Genomic DNA, 23,167 nt, shown 5'->3' with positions numbered 1-23,167 from the left:
CAGGATTGCATTGCACTTCAAAGAGACAGCACTTAGTGTAGTTTTTATAAGCAGATCAATGTACCATGAGAGAATGGACATTATACACTCCCAAGTTTGAACAACAGACCAGTCTCCAGAAAAGCTGATATATATCGAATGAACTTTTTTTCCCCTAATTCCGTATCATCATTTACAAGGAAGTTTAAGTGCAGAATGACGTGTGCAGATCAGGCCCAAGTATATTTATGCCAATTGACTTTTGCTTTAACGTTATCCACATTAACAGTATATTAATCTTCAAAAATCCTCAGTCACAGTTCAAGGATGCCTGACATTTGAGGCTATCAACAATTGGGGAGTCAGTTGTTTGTGAGAGATGATCACTGTTTGGCTAATACAATTTCTTCCCTCCTTCATATTGCTGAAATGCTGCAAGTATGTTATATGGTTGGTGTGAGCTACCACGTTTGACACCAAAAATTATCATAGACTAGACATTTTAACAGTGCGAGTGAATATCTACAAGTGAAAGATTGTTTACAATGATGTGTCACCCATGCCACATATATACCCTTAGTAAGTGTTCTTCTTAGAGTCACAGAATCATAAAGTTTTTCATAGAATTCCTACAGTGTGGAAACAGGCCATTTGGCCCAACAAGTCTACACCGACCCTCCGAACAGACCCATTCCCCTACCGTATTACTCTACATTTACCCCTGATTAATGCAACTAACCTACACATCCCTGAACATTATGAGCAATTTAGCATGGCAAATTCACCTAATCTTTGGACTGTGTGAGGAAACCAGAGGAAACCAACACAGACATGAGGAGAATGTGCAAACACCACACAGACAGTGACCCGAGGCTGGAAACGAACCTGGGTCCCTGGCGCTGTACGGCAGCAGTGCTAACCACTGAGCCACCGTACCGCCACAAAAATTCTGTGTTTTACAACACAGAATGAGACCCTCCAGCCCATCGAATCCACCTACCTATTCTAATCCCATTTTCCAGCACATGGCTCATAACTTTCTTGCTATGGTGCTTTGTGTGATCATTGCAATACTTCCAAAAATGATGTGATGGTTCATGCTTCTACCACCCTTTCAGGCAGGGAGTCCAGATACCCACAAATATCTGGGTGAAAAAAAATCCTTAAATCCCCTCCAAACCACCTGCTGTATGAAAAAGATGTCCCTCAGGTCTATTTTAATACTCCTAGCTGATCTAGTCTCACTTCCTAATTGAAATGCTCCAGCTCAGGGAACATTATGGTAAGTCTCCATTACACCTTCTCTGATGGATTCACATCTGTCCTATAATGTAGCAACTAGAACTGCACATAGTCCTCCTTAGCATCCCACACCAGCCTGGAATATACCTTATCTGGGCCTGGAGACTTATCCACTCTTAATCCAGCTATCAGTTGTAACTTGTTGAAGTGTATCACCGTTCATTTCCCTGATTTCTTTGTCAACATTGTTCTTCTCCACTGTTCATTTAAAATCCCATTAAAGACTCACTGCTCTATAGAATTTCCTATGAGTAGCTTCTCCAAATCTACTTTGGTCAGAGGTGTCTTATCATATTTAAATCAGCCTCACCTCAATTCAAAACCTTTACTTCTGATCGATCTGTGTCCTTTTCCATGACAGTCTTAAAATCTTACTGAGTTACGGTTACAATGACAGAAATGTTCTCCAACTGACACTTTAATGACTGTCGGACTTTGTTCCCTAAAGTTAGATCTCGCACTGCCTGATTTCTTGTGACTCTCTACATCCTTTCCTTGGTGTGCTACTACCTCTGTGTGTAATTTCAACTTCCACTGTTGTGGTTTATGGTTGGCCCTTAATGTATTTGGATCTAAAGAGCCCAGGCTCCTGAGAGTCTCCTGCCCTGATGGAGGTTCACCATTCCCTGCTTGAATTGCTACCGGTTTTGAGATTATGTGCAAGAGATGGCCTGGTGCTACACTTCCTCTCCAAGAGGAAGGGACACCTGGAGAAAGATTGACATTCTTTATTCCCTTTTCACTTTGCCAATGGTGCGAGCAACTCTGGCTGAAGTGATGGAGGTACAGGCCAACACCCACATCCAACAGAGACAAAGTGTGCTGAGCTTGGCTCTCCATAGCAGTCACCAGTGTGTCCTTGGAAATAGCCAGGTGCATCCATACCAGAGCCAGAACAGTATTTGTGGAATCCTACGTTCTTTGATGCAGAATGTTTCTGACAAACCTGCCAGATGCTCCTCTGCCTTTTGATGAAGATTAATGGCTGAGATCAGGGACTTTCCAAGGTGGAAATCTCTGATCTGGCAGAGGGGGCTGTTGCAAACCTTGATGATGCAAATCGTGATGGTTGAGTGGCGTCCTCTTGAGAGGTGGTTCTGGAGCTGAGGTTTCTGACTCTGGCCTCTTTTCAGAGATGCACTGGTATTGCCAATTTCTGCATGAGACAAGGAGAGGAATTAATTGTTCAAGAGGGATAAATGCTTCTGCAGATTAATAATGAATTAGTACTGCTGGTAGCGCAAGAGCTGAGCAATGTAGCGCAAGGAAGCTTACTGTGTTGTCAAGATCTCTACAACACTACGTGAGTAATTTTCTCTGGTCAGCTCCATTGTTTTCTCCTTGAGGATAGTGGCCTGACTTCTATCACCCACCAACACCGTCACTGGTCTTGAACCTCTCAGCTTGGTTGTGTGGCCAATCTCTCTCATTTTGTGATAAGAGTGGAGTCCAGAGCAATTAATGATGAATCACAAGCAAGACACATGGCGATGTGTTCCCAGTGAGTGAGAAGGAAGCACAAAGGACAAAGAAGGTCAGTTCTTTGCAAGGGTGAAGTGTCATTGAGTGGACAAAATGCATACAATCGTGAGAGTTGTAGTTGTGAGCCCTGGTGAGATAGATGTGCAGCAGAGTGAGAGGAAATAGTAGCTCCATGAGTATGAGTTAACAGAGAGAAGATAGTGGCCTTTATCTTGGTAGAAAACACAAAATCATTGACCTTCTTCCTGCACTGCTGGGTATTCCTTTTCACCCACCATCAAGCTTGGCTACAATCTACGTCCAGGCTAGGTGTGCCCATACTTGCATATCCTTCAGTGGTGGTCAGCTTTAAAAAGCAACTGCTTACCTCTCTAGTTCCCTATCCCCCAACACTAACACCATTTCCAAAGCAGGAAACAAATTTCCCTTTCCTTGAGGCATATCCTGATTGTAGGGATCAACCACCACAATGTGGCAAGTTGTTCCTGGCTTTTGAACTCTGGAGTGCTGTGCAATTGGGCTTGAATGCCAAAGATGTGAAAGCAAGCAATGGCAATTAATTGCACATCTCCAAACACATCATTATGCAAGAAAGATGGCCCAAAGCTTGCTGCATAATTAATAAAGTGAAGGGTTGAAAATTAAATGAGCAATGTCACTCCAAGTCATTCTGGGCCAGGTGCTATGCATCTTGCTTGACAAAACACTTCAAATGAAAATGGGAAAACTTTGCACTTAGTTTCACATATCCTCCTTTGGGCCTGATCAGTAATAACGTTAGTTAATATGAATCTATTAATGTCGGATCTAAAATTGCTGAATGACTCAGCATCAATTCTCATGTACAGAAGAGAATTTCTTTGCGCAGGGAGGGGTCCCTAACTTCACTCCTGATGGAAACAAAAACAAAGAACTGCTGGATGCTGGAAATCTGAAATGAAAACAGAATTTGCTGGAGAAATGAGGCTGACAGCTTCTGATGAAAGGTCACGAAACCTGAAATGCAAATTCTGTTTTGTTTTTGTGTGTGTGTCAACTCAGGAAGGATCTGTCTGACTGTGTTTCTCTCACTCTCTGCACAGTGGAATATCCAAAACTGGGAAGATAATAGCTATTCTCTCCCATCATTTGCAATACGTTATTATCTTCATTAAGTAAGAGAAAAACTGAAAATTTGCATGCCAATTGCCCTGTGTCAACTGTAAAGAACTGAAAGAACTTGGTAAGATGATGATTAAAATATTAACAGCACGCCAGACTCTGTGAGATGCTGAGTCAACCAAAGGAAGTTAAAAATCACACAACACCAGGTTATAGTCCAACAGGTTTAATTGCTGCTCCTTCATCAGGTGATGAAGGAACAGAGCTCCAAAAGCTAGTGCTTCCAATTAATCCTGTTGGACTATAACCTGGTGTTGTGTGATTTTTAACTTCGTACACCCCAGGCCAACACCAGCATCTCCAAATCATGACAACCAAATGAAAACATTCATGAAGATTAACTGATAAAGCATAACATTTTAAATGCTGAGGATGTTCTAGAATATGTAATTGTAATTATTTTCGAAAGTTAACTTTAAACTCATGATGAGCAAGTCTGAGTTAGAAAAGCTGCATGTGAGGAGTAGTATGTTGTGAATCTCCCAATTACTTGCATAAAATTCCAATATACAATTTGGGAGATTCACAACATACTAAATAGTAAGTTGCAAGAGTAAGTTACTTTTAATTACTTAGGATGAATAACCTCATAACACAGATCAATGACAGGTCGGATTTTATAATCGCTCCAGTACTTTGAACAGATCTTTCTAAAAGGGCAGAAGGACAGGGTTATGGAATAATCAATGATAATCATACTACTCCATGGCACTCCAGTTGGCCTTGGTATACCTGATACCCTTTGTAGTGAGGGCCTTTCCCAAAACCAGTGAACTTGAATTAATTGGTTGGCTGCCTGTTTCTGGTCAACTCAGAGGTACCCTGCTCCCTTTCTTACTTTAATATGATCCCATATTAACAGAAAGACATCAGACCTCCCTCCGATCATGTACACTTTAGTTTTACAAGCCTTTCCTCATCCTCGACTGTCTCTTCCAGTCCACTAAAACAAAGCTCATCAGTTTAAAAACATCCCAGATATTTAGTTGTAATTGAAGATTTGAAATGCGGAATATCAGGAATAATCAATGTGCAGCAACTATCGTAGTCTTAGGACAGATGCAATTTTTCAGTACATTGATTCAATGAAGCAATTGACTCACTGAACAACTCTCCTCGAAGAATCTCATTTTTTTCCATTTAATAATGGACAGGTAATATAGATCATGCCTGACGACTCCTGAATGAAGTAATTGTTATTCACTAGTGAGTCTGAAAAGTTCATGAAATAAACCTGACATGGAAAACTACTGTTTGATAAATGTTTTCTTGGAAAATCTGCTTTTTCACAAGCTCTTTTAATAAATGTTAGGTTTCAGTATTTTGTTATTTATTCTTCAGATAAGGACACTGCTGGCAAGGTCAGTATTTGTTACCCATGCTGAATTACCCTTAAGAAGTTGTTGATGAACTGTCTTTCTGAACTGTTGCAGTCTATGTGGTCTAGTACATCCATTATACTGATATGACGGGTTCCCATGTCCTCTGTCTCAGGTAAAGTGACTTAGTTCTAAACCAGGATGGTGAGTGACTTGCAAAACTTGTAGGTGACAGGGTTCTTATGTGTGCACTGATCTTGTACTTCCAATTGGTGGACATCACTAATTTGGAAGACACAGTGAGGTGGTGATGAGTTGCTACAGTGCATCTCGTGGATGGTACACATCACTGTCACTGTATGCTATTGGTGGAGGAACTAAATGATCAATTTGGTGTTGATGCGCTACCAATCAAGTGGACTGCTTTGTCTTAGGTAGTGCTGAAGTTTGTTGGAGCTGCTCTCATCCAGGTAGGAGGAGAACATTTAATCACTATTCTGAGAGTAACAGATAGCACTCCAATCAGAATGAATTCTTTCTTGAAGCACCAGTAAGACAGCTGTCTAGAAAATGTGTGCTTCATGGTCAAGGCTACATAACTATAGCAGATCACAAAGACATTATATATAATTACATTTCAATCCAAGCATGCTCCTTCTTACAATAGAAAAATGCCTTTTCATGCACATTTAAGTTACTCAAAAAAAAGACACTTCTGTTCACATGCATTAAAAGCTTGTTATTGTCTGTATATGCATTGCATTCAAAATCTTACTATCATGCTGATCTCTGAATGATATGTGTGCATTTTTTTAACTGGCTGTTCATTTAGATGACATTCCTTCACCAGGTAGTGTCACTCCCATGTCATTTATTATTGCCATCGTATTTGTTGTCCCATTCACATCGTTGAGTTGCTATGGACCTCTGGACCTGCTGGTTGATCTATGATCTGTGCAGGTGATGAGTTTGTATCAACTAAATCAGTTGCTTGCAGTTGAGGAGCAGCTGGTCCAGTTGTGTGCATGTGGGTGTGGCTGTGATGATCTACCGAGCTATGGACTTTTATTTTGTGATCAAAGTGACATGTAACATGTTTACCCAGATCACAAGCTGCCACTTGGGTTTTTTTTGAGAGTGTTAAAGCCTTGAATCCTGTCTGTTTCTCCAGCATTCAACTCTGGCAATTGTGTAGCTGATGTCAAAGTGAAAGTTGGCTTTTTGTCATTTTACTTTGATTTTTGTCACCCACATCTGTTCTTACATTTGGCTCCAGCAGCTTTTTGCTTTTGGAAAAGTAGTTAGGCAAAGAGTGGTATCAGTAGCTGCAGTGAACTGCAGTACTTCTCATGCCTTCAGTACGTGAGTTTCTCCACTTGAGGATTGTCTTAAATACAACTATGCCAGATTTGCTCTATTTCTTTATGCTGCCTTTGGTGATTTTCACTGCTGCTTCAGCCTTTCCTTTAGGGAAAGGTATGGAAATGATGTATGCACTGGAATTTCTTCAAAGTTTATGAAACAACTGAATTCTACACTCGTGAACTGAGCACCATTGTTGCTCATAGAAATATTGGGATTGCTGCAATGGATGAATTTTTTTTAACCATTTGACAATCTCAGCAGCAGTCACTGAAGTCAACTGGCCCAGCATGGTCAGCATAGTAATCTATGATTCCAAGATAATCAGTTCTTGTGAGTGTGAAGAAGTCTACTCCCAGTTTCATTTATGGTCTGTCTGGAATGTCACATGTTATTGATGATTGTATAACTTTCTTAGCTTAATGTTCATTACAAGTCCTGTACTAGTTGATGTGACCCTTGATTTTGCTGCTCATGTTTGACCAGAAGACTATATCTCTTTCTATTCTCAGATTTGAATATGTTCCTTGTTGGCTTGTGTATATGCACATGAACATCTCCCCTCAGAATTCCATTGAGACAATAACTCATTTTACTTTGTAAAATGCGCTATTTGGATTGTCAATTCATCTCTGTATGTCTAATACTCACTCGGAGCAACAAATGAGTTTGTGATGTTTTCAGGCCATATTTTTATCACCTAACTATTGTAACACTTTCAGAATTGCATCTTGTTGGGTAGTTTTCCTGCTTTCAGCAATGTGTGTGTCTATTGTACTCAAAATATCTGCTCATTTGATAATTTGCAGAACACTGTTTCACTTTAAATCTGGACGATTTCACACTTGGTCATGGCATCCTCCATTTTCTTTTCACTGGGACTGTTGCCGCCGACATTATTTCTCCAATCCATATCTGTTTCCCTTGCTTGTGTATTACGTCAGATGTTATCTCTGCAGCTAGAGTAACATTCTGACGGTGGTTAGAAACACATTGTCGTGCCTTGAGGAAAATGCTTCAAAGTGTCTCATGGTCAGACTCAACTGCCAATTTCCTTCTTCAAAAGAGGCATGGATGAAAATATTCAAAAGCAAAGATGATTCTTCAAAGAACATTCTTTCTTCAATACCCTGGATGCAAATTTAAACAATTGATTTTGCTGCATTAAGGTTGTTCCAACCCCTAGGTTGAATTCATTACTAGTTTCAAATTTTTTTCAGCACTTGCATTGCTGTTACCATCGCTTGTTGCTTGACTTTAATGCCTCTTGTTCCATGCCCCAATAAGATCATATGACCATAAGAAATCAGAATAGGAGTTGGCTGTTGGGCCCTGAAGGCTGTTCAACTTCTCAACATGTACAAAGCTGGTCCAACATTCCTCACATCCACCTTTTATTCTGATGCTATGCCCTTTGGTACTAGACACGCCCATGAGAGGAAAACATCCTCTCAGCATTTGTCCTCTTAAGCCCTTAACCTTAAGAATCATATATCTTCCAATGGGTTCACCTCTCACATTTTCTACACTACAATTAGTCAAGTCACATTCTGTTTAGCCTTTGCTAATACAATCTGTCCATCCATGGGACCTTTATAGTGAACTGTCTCTAAACTGGCTGCAATGAAATATCTTTTCTTAAATAAGGGAACCATAACTGCTCACAATACTCCAGATGTGTTCTCACCAACATCTTGTACAGTTATGGCATGACCTCCCTATTCTAATATTCCAACTCTCTTGAAATAAGGAGAAAGTGAGGACTGCAGATGCTGGAGATCAGAGCTGAAAACGTGTTGCTGGAAAAGCGCAGCAGGCCAGGCAACATCCAAGGAGCAGGAGAATTGATGTTTCGGGCATGAGCCCTTCTTCAGGAATGAGGAAAGTGTGTCCAGCAGGCTAAGATAAAAGGTAGGGAGGAGGGACTTGGGGGAGGGGCGTTGGAAATGCGATAGGTGGAAGGAGGTCAAGGTGAGGGTGATAGGCCGGAGTGGGGGTGGGGGCGGAGAGGTCAGGAAGAAGATTGCAGGTTAGGAAGGCGGTGCTGAGTTCGAGGGATTTGACTAAGACAAGTGGGGGGAGGGGAAATGAGGAAACTGGAGAAATCTGAGTTAATCCCTTGTGGTTGGAGGGTTCCTAAGCGGAAGATGAGGCGCTCTTCCTCCAACCGTGGTGTTGCTATGGTCTGGCGATGGAGGAGTCCAAGGAGCTGCATGTCCTTGGTGGAGTGGGAGGGGGAGTTGAAGTGTTGAGCCATGGGGTGGTTGGGTTGGTTGGTCCGGGTGTCCCAGAGGTGTTCACCTTGACCTCTTTCCACCTATCGCATTTCCAACGCCCCTCCCCCAAGTCCCTCCTCCCTACCTTTTATCTTAGCCGACTGGACACACTTTCCTCATTCCTGAAGAAGGGCTCATGCCCGAAACGTCGATTCTCCTGCTCCTTGGATGCTGCCTGACCTGCTGCGCTTTTCCAGCAACACATTTTCAGCTCTTGAAATAAGGGCCAACATTCCATTAGTCTTCCTGATTACATGCTGCACCTGTGTGCTAGCTTTCTGTATTTCAAGCACAGATAATCCCAAGTCCCTTTGTTGCAGACTTCTGCAGTTTTTTTTCTATTTAAATAATTTTCTGTTCTTTTGTTCTCCCTTCCAATGTGAACAACTTCACATTCTCCCATGTTATACTACGTTTGTCAACTTTTTTCCCACTCACTGAAACTATCAATATCTCTCTGTAAATTGTTTATATCTTTCTAATAACTTGGGTTTCCATGTATTTTTATGTCATCTGAAAATTTGGCTCAAATATATTTGCTTCCCTTCCTCTAAGTCGTGAATATAAATTGTAATCAGTTCTCGCACTGATCCTTGTGGAACCCCACTGGTTATAGATTTCTACCTGGAAATAAATCTCTTATACCCACTATCCATTAACCAATTCTCTATCAATGCCAATATACAACCTCCAAAGTCATGAGCTGTTACCTTATGACTTAACCTTTGTGAGATACCTTGTTGAATGCCTTCTACAAGTCCAGATACAACACAACTGCTGGTTTGCCTCTATAACTGTGATTGAAGCTTCCTCAAAAAACTCTAATAAATTCTTTAGACGCAATTTCCCTTTCATAAAGCCATGCTGACTCTGTTTGATTAAATTAAGATTTTCTGAATGTGCTGCTATTACTTGCTAAATAAAAAAAATTCCAACTTGTTTTCCTTCCTTTTTTGTTGCATTGATACTATTCCAGTCCTTCAATACTTTCACTATGGCGTTCATTAGTTCAGTTGGTTGGATGGCTGGTTCACAGTGCAGAATGGTACCAACATCGTGGGCTCAATTCTCAGACCAGCTGAGATTACCATGAAAGGATCTCCTTCTCTCCTTCTCTCCTTGTTGTGGTGTGTTGGCTCTCAGGTTAAAATATAACCAGTTATCCTCTCTAATGAGAGAACAGCCATACAGTCAGGTAAGAGTATGGCAACTTTACCTTTTATAACTGCTGCATGCCTTTATCTGTGAATTAGTATAATATTTCACACTCTACCAACAAGTTGGTCAAAAACTTTGCCAAATAATAGATAAATCCAACAAATCATTTTACTACTTTAAATCTGATGGTTGATGTAATGCTACTCCAGTTCTCTGCCTCTTTGGATCTGGCTGAAGGCTTTTTGTGATTAATCCATAGCATACAACTTGACATCGGGCTTCATTAATTAAAATACTTTGTCGATCAGTTCACGTTCTAGTACATTCTGTTTAGCAGTGACACGACATTTTGATAATGGTCTTCCACTGTTTCTCCACAGTCATAAACTAGCAGACCAGACCTCTGCTGGAAGATTACTAATTATGTTAGGTTGCTTGTCACAGTATTCCTCAGGAGTCATGGACATGCTCAGCCGTATGCTCAACTCTTGGTGACTCTGAAGAGCATCCATAAAGTATAGAAAATTGCAGTTTTCATCTGACTTCCCTTGCTATCTTTCACAACTAGGATAATGATCATTTTTGCCTTATAAGTTGTGGCAAAATTCCATAATGGTTGGTGTAGTGTCATGAAGTCTTGAGAGATTTAGCCAGATCATTTGTGCTGATACATACTCTCAGATTTTCACATTGTTTAACTGCTATCATGCTGCTAATGTATTCTGTAGGGGTTGTCATTTTATTAATTTCTTCCTTCTTTTCGAACTGTTCTATATTATCTTTCAGGATGGCCATGTGGGCAATTGGAACCTTTTCAGCAGATACTAAATTGGTCTTTAGCTTTGGGATAATATTTTCCTGGAAGACAGCCTAATCCTGTAAACACCTTGTTGTATGTCTCTGGGATCTGTTCCATGGTCAAATATTTAGTGTGTTTTGACATGTTGCAAATCTCTTTTGCAAATTGAGGCTTACCAGTCTGACCTTTAGACTCACAGAAGCTAAGTAGCTTTTCGTTTACTGTCTATGACCTGGAGCACCAGTGTTATGTTCTTGTCAGTGCAATAGACAGTCAGAGTAATCTGTCTTCTTGACACAAGTATGGTGCCATCATGCTGTATTAACCTTACTTTGAAGGTCTCTATATTGGTTTGTCATATTAAGTCATGATGCTCTGGTGTGTATTTAACATTTTATGTTAACTTTATAGGCTCCTTCAGATGTCAACCATAACAAACCATGTGTAATCTGTCATTCACTGAAACAGCTTGTTGTATGGGGCGGAGTCATTGATCAGAACCTTCAGCTGATATCTTTCCCATGAATATCTGTCCTCTCCTTAGGTGTTTTCCTTTAGACATAAACTTGTGTGAAAATAATTCCATTTCTTGCAATGAGAACATTGTCTTTCCCATGCTGGACTTGCTTTCTCCTTTACCTGATGTCCTCTTTAAATTTGCATTCAGCTGTTTGATCATAGTTGTTTTGCCCTTTGGTTGGAATATCTGTCAACATAATGCAAGACCTGATCTGTTCTGCAATTAATATGCTCAAACTGTTGTTTCACAACATCACCACTTCTGCGTACATTAATTGCTTCCCTGATCAAGAGCTTCTCTTTCAATGCAGATGTTTTCAGTACAGGATTTCTTGTGCCTGATTCTCCTTTCTTTAATTAGTTTTTTTTCAGTTTAGCAAAATTCACAGAATTGTACAAACTGGGTCAAGGAGGTCACGTCAATCAGTGAGCTCTTTTATATCTCGTATTCTAATGTTGAACATGTATCATTATTACATTCACTTGACTCTGACTATCCATGCATCTCATAATTTCATAAATGAAGGTTGCCCCTTCGACGTTCAAGTTAAAACAAACCAAGTTTGTCCAATCTCTCCTTATAGGTAGTACTCTCAAAACTAGGCAACCTCCTAGTAAGCCATTTCCATACTCTCTCCGAAACCTTTACATCCTCCTTGTAATGTGATGACCAGAGCTGTACATGATATTCCAAAACTGGCCTAACAGCTATACAGCTGCAACATGACTTGCTATTTTGTTTGAAAACTCTATCCTCCAATTGATGAAGACAATGAATTCGTGGCACCTTTCGTTTAAACTGGACCTAACAGGAAAACCTCCAGACATATTTAATGATCTGTGTTCCAGCTGTGTACTGTTACTTTGCTATCTTTTTGGTTGTTATTTTAGTTTATTTTGGTTGTTTTTATCAGCTATCATAGCTCTGAACATTCCTGTGTCACACTGTAAATAGCTGTGCTTTCTCATACATTCAAACTCAGCTTTACTTGTGACACCATGTTCTGAGTACAACTGACTGAAGTCCAGTGAGATTGAATGCGTTATTGAAATATCAGTAATATGGCTGCCGGCTCCATGACTGAGACTGTGTGTGTGTGTGTGTGTGTGTGTGTGTATAATTATGGTCGAAATCAACTGATTAAGACAGATTAGGAAGGAGATTTTTGCATGATTGCATTTCAATCCAAAAGAATCACACTCCTGATTATGCTTTGGGAGAAAGGAGTTAAGTTAATTATCATAGATTTGCCAGTGTCTGATCTGCTCCTAGTGCCTTATTATATGTATGGCTAATTGAGTTCAGCTCATGGTAATTCCCAGAATGTTGAGAGAGGGATTCCGCAATGGTAACGATTTTGAACGTCAAAGAGCAATAGGCGATGCCTTTACTTCAGCGTTTGTGGTGTGAAAGTTACTTGCAATTTCAGTCCCAGCCTGATTGTCGAAAATGCCATAGTAGACACATAAATGGACTGCCTTGGTATTAGTTACAAATTGTATTCAACATTTCGTAATTAATGTCAGTCATCATTAAACATCTGAACTTTTGACCTTCTGATTGAGAGAATGTCATTTATGGAGCAACAGAAAATGCTGGATCAAGGACATTATCCAGAGAAACTCCTGAAGCAACTGAGATGCCTGGCCTTCAGAAAAACATTGACCCTCCTTCATGTCAGTTAAGATGCCAACCTGTGTAGAGCTTTCTCCTGATTTCCAATCAATTCAATTTTGCACCCTTTGATGCCTCACACTGTCAAGTGCTGCCTTTATGTCAAGGATGATCACTCTCATCCCACGTCACATCCTGCATAGCATTAAATCTAGAGGCAAGATAACCTCAAAGAATATTTGAATCAGAGCCACAGCTAATATGAAGTTTGGATGTCTGAGACAAGTGGCAGAGCTTTGAGGAAGAGTGGAGAGGCTGACTTTAAGATATTGTGTGGGAGATAAACAGCATATCATGGATGTAGTGTGGTGCAATTAAGGAATCTGTTATTTTGCATTTCTTGGACATGTTTTGCCTCCATCAAAGAATCTATAGAAGGATAAGTTATTGCACGTCAAAGCAAAGCATCTTGATACCAAAAAAAAAATTGAAGGGAGCTAAAGATTAAAATTTGAGGCCTTGTTGTGTGATAGATGCTGCAAGAATCACAAACAATTTTTGAAACAGGTGACACAAATCTGAAGCAAGAACAAAGTGCTAGAGAAACTCAACAGATCTGTCAGCATCTGTAGAGGGAGAAAAACAGATTTAATGTTTCAAGTCCAGTGAACCAGTTCTGATGAAGAGTCACTGGACTTAAAATATTAACGTTGTTTCTCTCTCTGCAGACACTCTCAGACCTATTGAGTTTCTCCAGCACCCATTTTTTGTCAGACTTCCAGTTCTTTATTTAAAGTCAAAAATTTGAATCTATTTTTCAGAGCAGTTGGTAAATACTTATAGACAACCCTGTCCTCCTTGTTCAGCATCTTCATCTGCTTCAAGAAAACGCAACCAAAGCTATTTATAGCACAGATCAATGTAATTTTTCCAATTATGCCTCTGTTGCTTCCTTGTTAAATGTATCTAAATCCGATTTCAGTGACTTCTGGTGCCCATCACGTCAGTACAGGGGAGCAGGTGACAATTACAGGAAAACTGCAAAATTGATGCAAGCAAATATTGAAGTTAAGCTGCACCATTCTCTTTCTACATTTTTAAATCAAATCATAATCTTGAATTATAGAAAGTTAATGATAACAGCTTGAGCTTAAATGTTGAATTGATCGCTGATCTAACTGAGTCGTATACCTGATAAACAGTACATGATGTACATTTGCAACAAAGTCTTGCGTTTCAAATCTCACAGCTGATTGAATGTATTCAAGTGTCAGTTCAAATACTGCAGCATGAAGCATAGCCAAAGTGTTGCTTCCCCCATAAAAGCTGTTTGAATACAGCAGCAATAATACAGCAACGGGTTACTGAGTGCATGAATTGTCAATGAATAAACTTGCAGGAGCCTGAAAATGTGCTAGAAATGTCTTTTGTAGCGTAATGATACCATTTGTGTCCACAATGATTATGGTGTGTTTCATTCTGCATGATATGTGTTTCTGCTTGGTTGATGTGAAGAATTGACAGAAAGTAATGTCTTACAGTCAGTAAATGCACATATAGAAGCCAGGGGTTCATAACAGAATATAAAAATACAATGATGTTATATCTGAACACCTCTAAGGGGAGCTTGTAGTGTGTGGGCAATTTGCAACCTCTGACATAGGAAACATGACCATGTAACTGCTTCATTAACAGCTTAGGATGTACAGCAAAGTGAACTAACATTACAGATTTAGAATCCCTACAGTGTGGAAATAGGCCCTTTGGTCCAACAAGTCTACACCGACTCTCCGAAAAGCAACCCACCCAGACCCATTCCCCTACATCTACCCCAGACTAATACGGGCAATTTAGCATGGCCAACTTACTTAACCTGCACATCTTTGGATTGTGGGAGGAAACGGGAGCCCTGGAGGAAACCCATGCAGACACAGGGAGAATGTGCAAACTGCGCAGATAGTCGCCTGAGGTAGGAAATAACCCGGGTTCCTGGCGCTGTGAGGCAACAGTGCTAACCACTGAGCCACCATGCCACCCCCAGCAATTCAATGGTAAGTTTCCTCTTTTAAGCTAAGCATGTGAATCCTAACAGTTTGTTTGTGATAACACATTAGTTAATAAACAATAGCTTGGAAAATACAGTTGGCAGTATTTGCAAATGAGTGTTTAACTTATTTGTTTGGCATTCCACTCTCTGGCATTTTAACACAGGACTGAACCGACTTATTTCTGATGAATAAAGGAATATAATTTGCCCTGTAATTTCTTGGTTGTGATTTGTTCTGGTTTGTCATGGTTTAGAGCCAGCTGATTCAATAATGTTTCAACAATTAATCTTCTGAAAATTTTCTGATTCTGTTTTCTTCCTCAAATTTAGTCTGGAATTCAGCTCCTGTTTGAAAAAGTTTTGTAAATAATTGCAATTTTTCCCATGTTAAGAGTTCAGTTAATTTCTTTGTAATATGCATGTGTCATGTATGATTCAAGACTAAGGTTAACAAGTCTGTACAATTTCCTGGAAGTTTGATCATGTGGTTGATAATGTAAGTTTACTGAATTTCACACAAATGATTCCTTCCTGCTCCATGAGGGTAATTGTTCTGATTTCCCTCCACAGAGGGGCATTTTCTTATCTGCCATTATCTATTGCAAGATATCCAGACCTCCATCAATGCAATAGTAGTGTTTGCTGAGTGGAATGCCAAACAAATAAATTAAACACTCATTTGCAAATACTGCCAACTGTATTTTCCAAGCTATTGTTTATTAACTAATGTGTTATCACAAACAAACTGTTAGGATACAGCATGACCCCAACAGTTGCATTTATTTAATCTTATCTCTCCTCAGAGGAAACAATGGTGTAGGTTTGGAAGGTGCTGTCAAAAAAAAAATTGTTTTATTGCAATGTATCTTGTGGGTAGTGAACACTGCTCATGCTCTGTAGTGGTGGTGAAGAGAGTGAACAGTTGAAGGTAGAAGCTAAGGTACTCATCAAGCAAGCTGCTTTGTTCTGGAGGGACATCTTCATTGTTACTGAAGCTGCACCCATTCAGGCAAGTGGTAAATGCTCTTGACTTGTGCCTCATAGATGGTGGTGGGTTACTCACCACAGATTTCCTCGTCTCTGACTGGCTGTTGTGAGCACAGTTCTTATAATGGTTTGGCCAATTCAGTTTCTGGTCTACTGTTACCAACATTCTCTCTCAGCTGTGCATCTCCATGGTGCAAGGCCACTGCAATGTTACACCCGGCAGTTGGCCTCAGCATGCCATCATTCCTGATGAAGGGGTACTTGGACACGGGGAGAATGTGCAAACTCCACACAGGGAGTCACCTGAGGAAGGAATTGAACCTGGGTCTCTGACGCTGTGAGGCAGCAGTGCTAACCACTATGCCACCGTGCCTCCTGTTTGTGTATTTTCAGAAGGAGGTAGAAGTGAGTTGTGTGGGGCTGGGGGACTGTCAGTTTGGAGGCAATTGGGGGTGGGTAGATCAGCAGATGAAATGAGGTCAGTTACCGCAGTAGATACAATAGCCTCATGTGCCATGGTGGGCTCATGATCAAGGGGAAGACAGGAGGAGGTATATGAGAGCTGGATGCTCAGCTTCTGCAGTGAAGAGATCTGTATGTCAGTCTACAAAAGCACCACCTTTATCGGCAAGCTTAATAACAAAGTCAGAGTTGAATCTGAGTGCATGGAGTGGAGTCAGTTCAGAGGGAGATAATTTGGATTGGGTGAGGGAGCAGAGGAATTGAGGCGACCAATGTCACGTCAAAAGTTCTGAATGAATAGGTTAAGTGCAGGTGCCAGGTCAGAGGAAGTGATCCAGGTGGAGGGAGAGTGTTGGAGCAAGGTGAAGGAGTCAGTGGGACGGGGAGAGGACGCTTATCCAAAGAAGTGGGCACAGAGGCAAAGACGATGGAAGAAGACTTTGACAACATGCCACGATCGAAGTTTATGTTTGATTGACTGGTTGTGGGATCCCGTAATGCATGCTGCATCCACTGTTTGGCATTCAAGGAGTTTTGTGTTGTAGCTTTACCATTTTGACACCTAATGCCTGGTGTTGTTTCTACACTGGCCATTGATTCATTTATCAAAAATGGTTACTGTTGCAGTAAGGCATAAGGCATACCGTTCTTATTACCTCTGAATGTCATAGGCCTCAGCATAGCCAATACAAACCTGCATTAATGACATTTACAAACATACAAACAAGGAAATATAGGCCACCGGGGCATTTTGAGCTTGCTCTGCTATTCAATAATATTACGGCTGATACTTCGGCCATTCAAGCCTGAGCCGCTCCAATTCCACTGTCTAAACCTGTTGGTCAATTCCTAAGCATCTGTATCCCTCTGCTCCCCACCTATCATGCATCTGTCCAGATGCATCTTAAATGAATCTACCTTGCCTGTCTCTACCACCTCTGCTGGCAACGCGTTCCAGGCACCTACCACCCTCTGTGTAAAATACTTGTCATGTGTATCCCCCTTAAACGTTTCACCTCTCACCTTGAAAGCGTGACCTTTCGATATTGAATCCTTCACCCTGGGAAAAAGCTTGTCTCCATCCACCCTGTTTATACTCTTCATGATTTTGTAGACCTCAATCAGGTCCCCACTCAATTTCCTCTTTTCTAATGAAAATAAACCAAACCTATTCAATCTCTCTTCATAGCTCGTACCTTCCACACCAGGCAACATCCTCGTAAACCTTCTCTGCACCCTCTCCAAAGTGTCCACACCCTTTTGGTAATGTGGCAACCAGAACTGTACCCAAAATTCTAAATGCGGCTGAACCAATGTTGTGTACAATTTTAACATGACCTGTCAGCTCTTATACTCAATATCCCGTTAATGAAAGCAAGCATACCATATACCTTCTTGACCACTCTATCCAGCTGTGCAGCCATCTTCAGGGTACAAAGCACCTGAACCCCCAGATCTCTCTGCTCATCAACTTTTCCCAAGGCTCTTCTGTTTACTGTACAATTCGCTGTAGAATTAGACTTCCCAAAATGCAAAACCTCACATTTGCCTGGATTGAACTCCATCTGCCACTTCTCGGCCCAACTCTCCAGTCTATCTATATTTTTCTGTATTCTTTGACAGTTCCCTATGCTTTCTGCTACTCCATCAATCTTCGTGTCATCTGCAAACTTGCTCATCATACCAACAGTGTCCTATTCCAGATCATTTATGTATATCACAAACAACAATGGCCCCAGCACTGATCCCTGTGGAACACCACTGGTCACCTTTCTCCATTTCGAGAAACTCCCTTCAACTCCTACTCTCTGTCTCCTGTTGGTCGACCAGTTCTTTATCCACCTAGCTAGAACACCCTGCACACCATGTGACTTCACTTTCTCCATGGGGAACCTTATCAAATGCCTTACAAAAGTCCATATATATCTTTTATCCCTTTGGGAATCACGAATCTATCTATCTCTGCCTTAAAAGTCGTGAATGATTCTCCATCAACTGCCTCTTGTGGAAGGGAGCTCCAAAGTCTCCCAACCCTCGAAGGAAAGAAAATCATTTTTATTTTAAATGGGTGCCCCTTTATTTTTATGATTTTTCCAGATTGACCAAAAGAGGAAACATTATTTCAACATATATCCGGTGAAATCCTCTTAGAATCTTATGTTTCATTTAAGTCATCTCTGACAAAGTCCTGAGGATACAGGCCTAACATGTTTACCCCTTTGTCATAATGAGCTGGCACACTTGCATGTCAACACTCTGCTTCCTCTCACTCATATAGTTGGCACTAGCTATAAACTCATCTTCTGATTTTCTCCTGACTGTAATAATGAATATTATCAAAAAATTGTGTTTAATTATGTTTTATTTAGGGAAACACAACATAGGCAAAGTGTTTCATGTATGTGTGAAAAATATCACTGATACTGTGCACCCTTACAAGCAAAGTTCAGATTTTGTTCAGCAAGAGAAGGAAGCAAACGTGTATTGATGTTTCATTGGATGTTAGTTCAAGGCCAAGTGGCGTCAGAGACAGACTGTAAACTATGACAGTGGCTGCATTGCACATGCTGTATTAGCATGCATGTGTCAATTAACAAAATAAGCCTTTTAAATCTGTGGTCTTGTTTGGAATATTAATAAACTACTCATTCCACATGATTGCTGCTTCTTGTTTGCTCACCAAAGATAATCATATTCTGACAGTTGGCATTCTGAATGTTATCCTATGTTGGAGACAGTAATGTGCTGCTCTTGTTCTTGATGCATTTCCATGTTAAGGGACACACGAATCCTTGAAATTAAAACAAAAAGCACCTGATCATCTGCAGACAGCATGGCTGCAGATTGTTTGGTTGAATATTATCTTTGAAGGTGAATAAGGTTTACTGGAGAGTGTTTCATTTAAAAAAACACACACATCAGCAGCTTGAGCCACTGTTGGAAAATAATCCTCTCCACAGTCCTAAAATTAACCAGGGATTGCTTCAGGCGGGAGTTGGTAATGCAGATGCTGGAGGTTTGAGTCAAGATTAGAGTGGTGCTGAAAAAGCACTGCAAGTCAGGCAGTATCTGAGGAGCAGGAATATCGATGTTTTGGACAAAAGCCCTTCATCAGGAATTCTTCAGTTTTAGTACTATTGATAAGTGCTCGATTACAGTAGTTGTATTTGTTTCCTACTCAGCAATCATCTGTGGTCAGAACCACATTTGTCTTTTGTAAGAACTTGTTGAGGAGACTATAAGTTGAGTTGCACAACAATGAACTTTTATGATCTTAGAAAAGATTGTTCTGCAAAATTTCATGCATATACATGATGTATTTGTAACTGTAATGGTAGGATTGAACAAAAATCTCCATCATCTAAAATACTGGACCAAAACCCTGGACATGGCAAAAAAATTTAAAAGTAAAGCGACAGCTGGGCTGAGTTCGGGGAAAAATACACAGACACTAGAGATGGCTGTTGTGGTTCTGTTTGCCGAGCTGGGAATTTGTGTTGCAGACGTTTCGTCCCCTGTCTAGGTGACATCCCCAGTGCTTGGGAGCCTCCTGAGAAGCGCTTCTGTGTTGTTTCCTCTGGCATTTATAGTGGTTTGTCTCTGCCGCTTCCGGTTGTCAGTTCCAGCTGTCTGCTGCAGTGGCCGGTATATTGGGTCCAGGTCGATGTGTTTGTTGATAGAATCTGTGGATGAGTGCCATGCCTTTAGGAATTCCCTGGCTGTTCTCTGTTTGGCTTGTCCTATACTGGTAGTGTTGTTCCAGTCGAACTCATGTTGCTTGTCATCTGGGTGTGTGGCTACAAAGGATAGCTGGTCGTGTCGTTTCGTGGCTAGTTGGTGTTCATGGATGCGGATCGTTAGCTGTCTTCCTGTTTGTCCTATGTAGTGCTTTGTGCAGTCCTTGCATGGGATTTTGTACACTACATTGGTTTTGCCCATGCTGGGTATCGGGTCCTTTGTCCTGGTGAATTGTTGTCTGAGAGTGGCTGTTGGTTTGTGTGCTGTTATGAGTCCTATTGGTTGCAGTAGTCTGGCTGTCAGTTCAGAAATGTTGTTGATGTATGGTAGTGTGGCTAGTCCTTTGGGTTGTGGCATGTCCTCATTCCATTGTCTTTCCCTTAGGCATCTGTTGATGAAATTGCGGGGGTATCCGTTTGTGGCGAATACATTGTAGAAGTGTTCTTCTTCCTCTTTTTGCAGTTCTGGTGTGCTGCAGTGTGTTGTGGCCCTTTTGAACAGTGTCTTGATGCAACTTCTTTTGTGTGTATTGGGGTGGTTGCTTTTGTAGTTCAGGACTTGGTCTGTGTGTGTGGCCACCTTTGTGGTGAATTCTCCGTTCGGTGTTCTCTGTACCATCAAGTCTAGGAATGGGAGTTGGTTGTCCTTTTCTTCCTCTCTAGTGAATCGGATTCCTGTGGCGTTGATGATCTGGTGTATGTTTTCTATTTCTGTGTTTTTAATGATTACAAAGGTGTCATCTACATATCTGACCCAGAGTTTGGGTTGAATTTGCGGTAAGACTGTTTGTTCTAATCCTTGCATTACTGCTTCCACTTTGAGTCCAGAGATGGGTGAGCCCATGGGTGTGCCATTGATTTGTCCATATATTTGGTTGTTGAATGTGAAGTGTGTTGTGAGGCACAGGTCCAGTAGTTTGAGTATGCAGTCTTTGTTGATAGGTTCCCCGTCTTGTTGTCTGTTCTGCTATCCTTAGTAGCCACACACACAGAGTTCGACTGGGACAACACTACTATTATAGGACAAGCCAAACAGAGAACAGCCAGGGAATTCCTAGAGGCATGGCACTCATCTACAGATTCTAACAACAAACACATCGACCTGGACCCAATATACCGGCCACTGCAGCGGACAGCTGGAACTGACAACCGGAAGCAGCAGAGACAAACCAGTATAAATGCCGGAGGAAACAACACAGAAGCGCTTTACAGGAGGCTCCCAAGCACTGAGGATGTCACCTAGACAGGGGACGAAATGTCTGCAACACAAATTCCCAGCTCGACGAACAGAACCACAACAACGAACACCCGAGCTACAAATCTTCTCACAAACTTTGAACAAGAGATGGCTGTTTGGACATTTGTTCAGCCTAAAATTCCAAATTCCACCTCCACTCTAAGAAAACAATCAACCAGACCTAACACTCCAGACTGTGACAAAAACAAAAAATGCTGGAAAGGCTCAGAAGGTCTGCATCTGCAAAGGGAAATCTGAGTTTATGTTTCGAGTACCGTGATCTTTCCTCAGAACTGATTCAACTGATTGTTTCTGATTTAAAGCATCCTGAGTTCTTTCGTGTTTCTTCTGGACTGCAACTAACTTTTACACCTTGAGGTATAGAACTGAGACAGTATGAACCTATAGAGATATCAGACATTCAACTTCAATCAGTATTCATTCACAGAGATATTGGGCGTTTAACTTCAATCAGAATCCGTTCACACATACTCTTAACTGTTGGGAATCCAATTGACTTCAAAGAGAGCACAGTTACACAATGAACAAGCACAGATTTGGCATGAAAATAAGAGGCCCATTATTAATATAATCGCAAGCCCTGATCTTACCTGAAGAAGCGATCCCCACAGCTATCTCCCGTAGAGGGATCCTGACAGCAATTCCGAAATCTACCGACACAGGTCTGTTTTCTACAAGGGGATCCAACAGCAACCGACCACAACCAGCAGTTGTCAGAACTGTCAGCCTAGATAAATCACTGACCCAACCAATATCATAAGGCCTCAGGCACATCCTGAGGTGAAACACAGCCCACCAAACCACCTAAAATTAAGGAAAACCAAGTATAGAGTCAAAGAGATGTACAGCATGGAAACACACACTTCAATCCAACTCATCCATGCTGACTTGTTATCCTAAATTAATCTTGTCCCATTTGCTAGCACTTGGCCCATCGCCATCTGAACCCATTCTATTCATATACCCAACCAGATGCCTTTTAAATGTTGGAATTCTACCAGCTTCCACCACTACCAATGGTAGCTTATTCCATAAATGCACCACCCTCTGTCTTATGTCCCTTTTAAACCTTTCCCCTCTCACATTAAATCTATGCCCTCCAGTCATGGACTCCCTCACCTAGGGAAAGGACCTTGTATTTTTACCCTATTCATGCCACTCATGATTTTATAAACCCCCATAATGTCAACCCTCAGTCTCCAACACTCCAGGGAAAATAGACTTCAAAGTCTATTTGGCCTCTCCCTCTAGCTCAAACCCTCCAACCCTGGCAACATCCCTGTAAATCTTTTCTGATCCGTTTCAAGTTTCACAACATCCTTCCGATAGGAGGGAGACCAGAATTACAAACAGTATTCCAATATTGGCTTAACCAGTGTCCTGTACAGCTGCTAACCTCCAAACGCATATACCCAATGCTCTGACCAATAAAGGAATGCATACCAAACGGCAACTTCACTATCTTATCTTCCTGCGATACCACTTTCCAGGAACTGCGTTCCTGCACTCCAAGGTCTCTTTGTTCAACAACAACACCCAGAATCTTACCACTAAATGTATAAGTCCTGCTCTGATTTGCCTTTTCAAAATACAGCACCTCAAATTTATCTAAATTAAACTCCATCTGCCACTCCTCAGCCCATTGGTCCATCTGATCAAGATCCTATTTTACTCTCGGGTAACCTCCTTTGCTGTCTACTGCAG

At 41.1% G+C, this 23,167-nt stretch overlaps 1 protein-coding gene across 1 annotated transcript in view; it reads left to right on the top strand.

The window, feature by feature from the left end:
- LOC122551725 (low-density lipoprotein receptor-related protein 1-like) overlaps positions 1-23,167 on the top strand; it is a 1,910,187-nt gene that overhangs the window by 540,355 nt on the left and 1,346,665 nt on the right. The window lies entirely within an intron of this gene.

This window comes from Chiloscyllium plagiosum, unplaced genomic scaffold (genome assembly GCF_037043375.1).
Source record: "Chiloscyllium plagiosum isolate Xiang-an unplaced genomic scaffold, Cpla_swu_hap1 HiC_scaffold_7, whole genome shotgun sequence".
Lineage (NCBI taxonomy): Eukaryota > Metazoa > Chordata > Chondrichthyes > Orectolobiformes > Hemiscylliidae > Chiloscyllium > Chiloscyllium plagiosum.
Note: the sequence above shows the minus strand (reverse complement) of the source record. Positions and strands in the feature narration are given on the sequence as shown.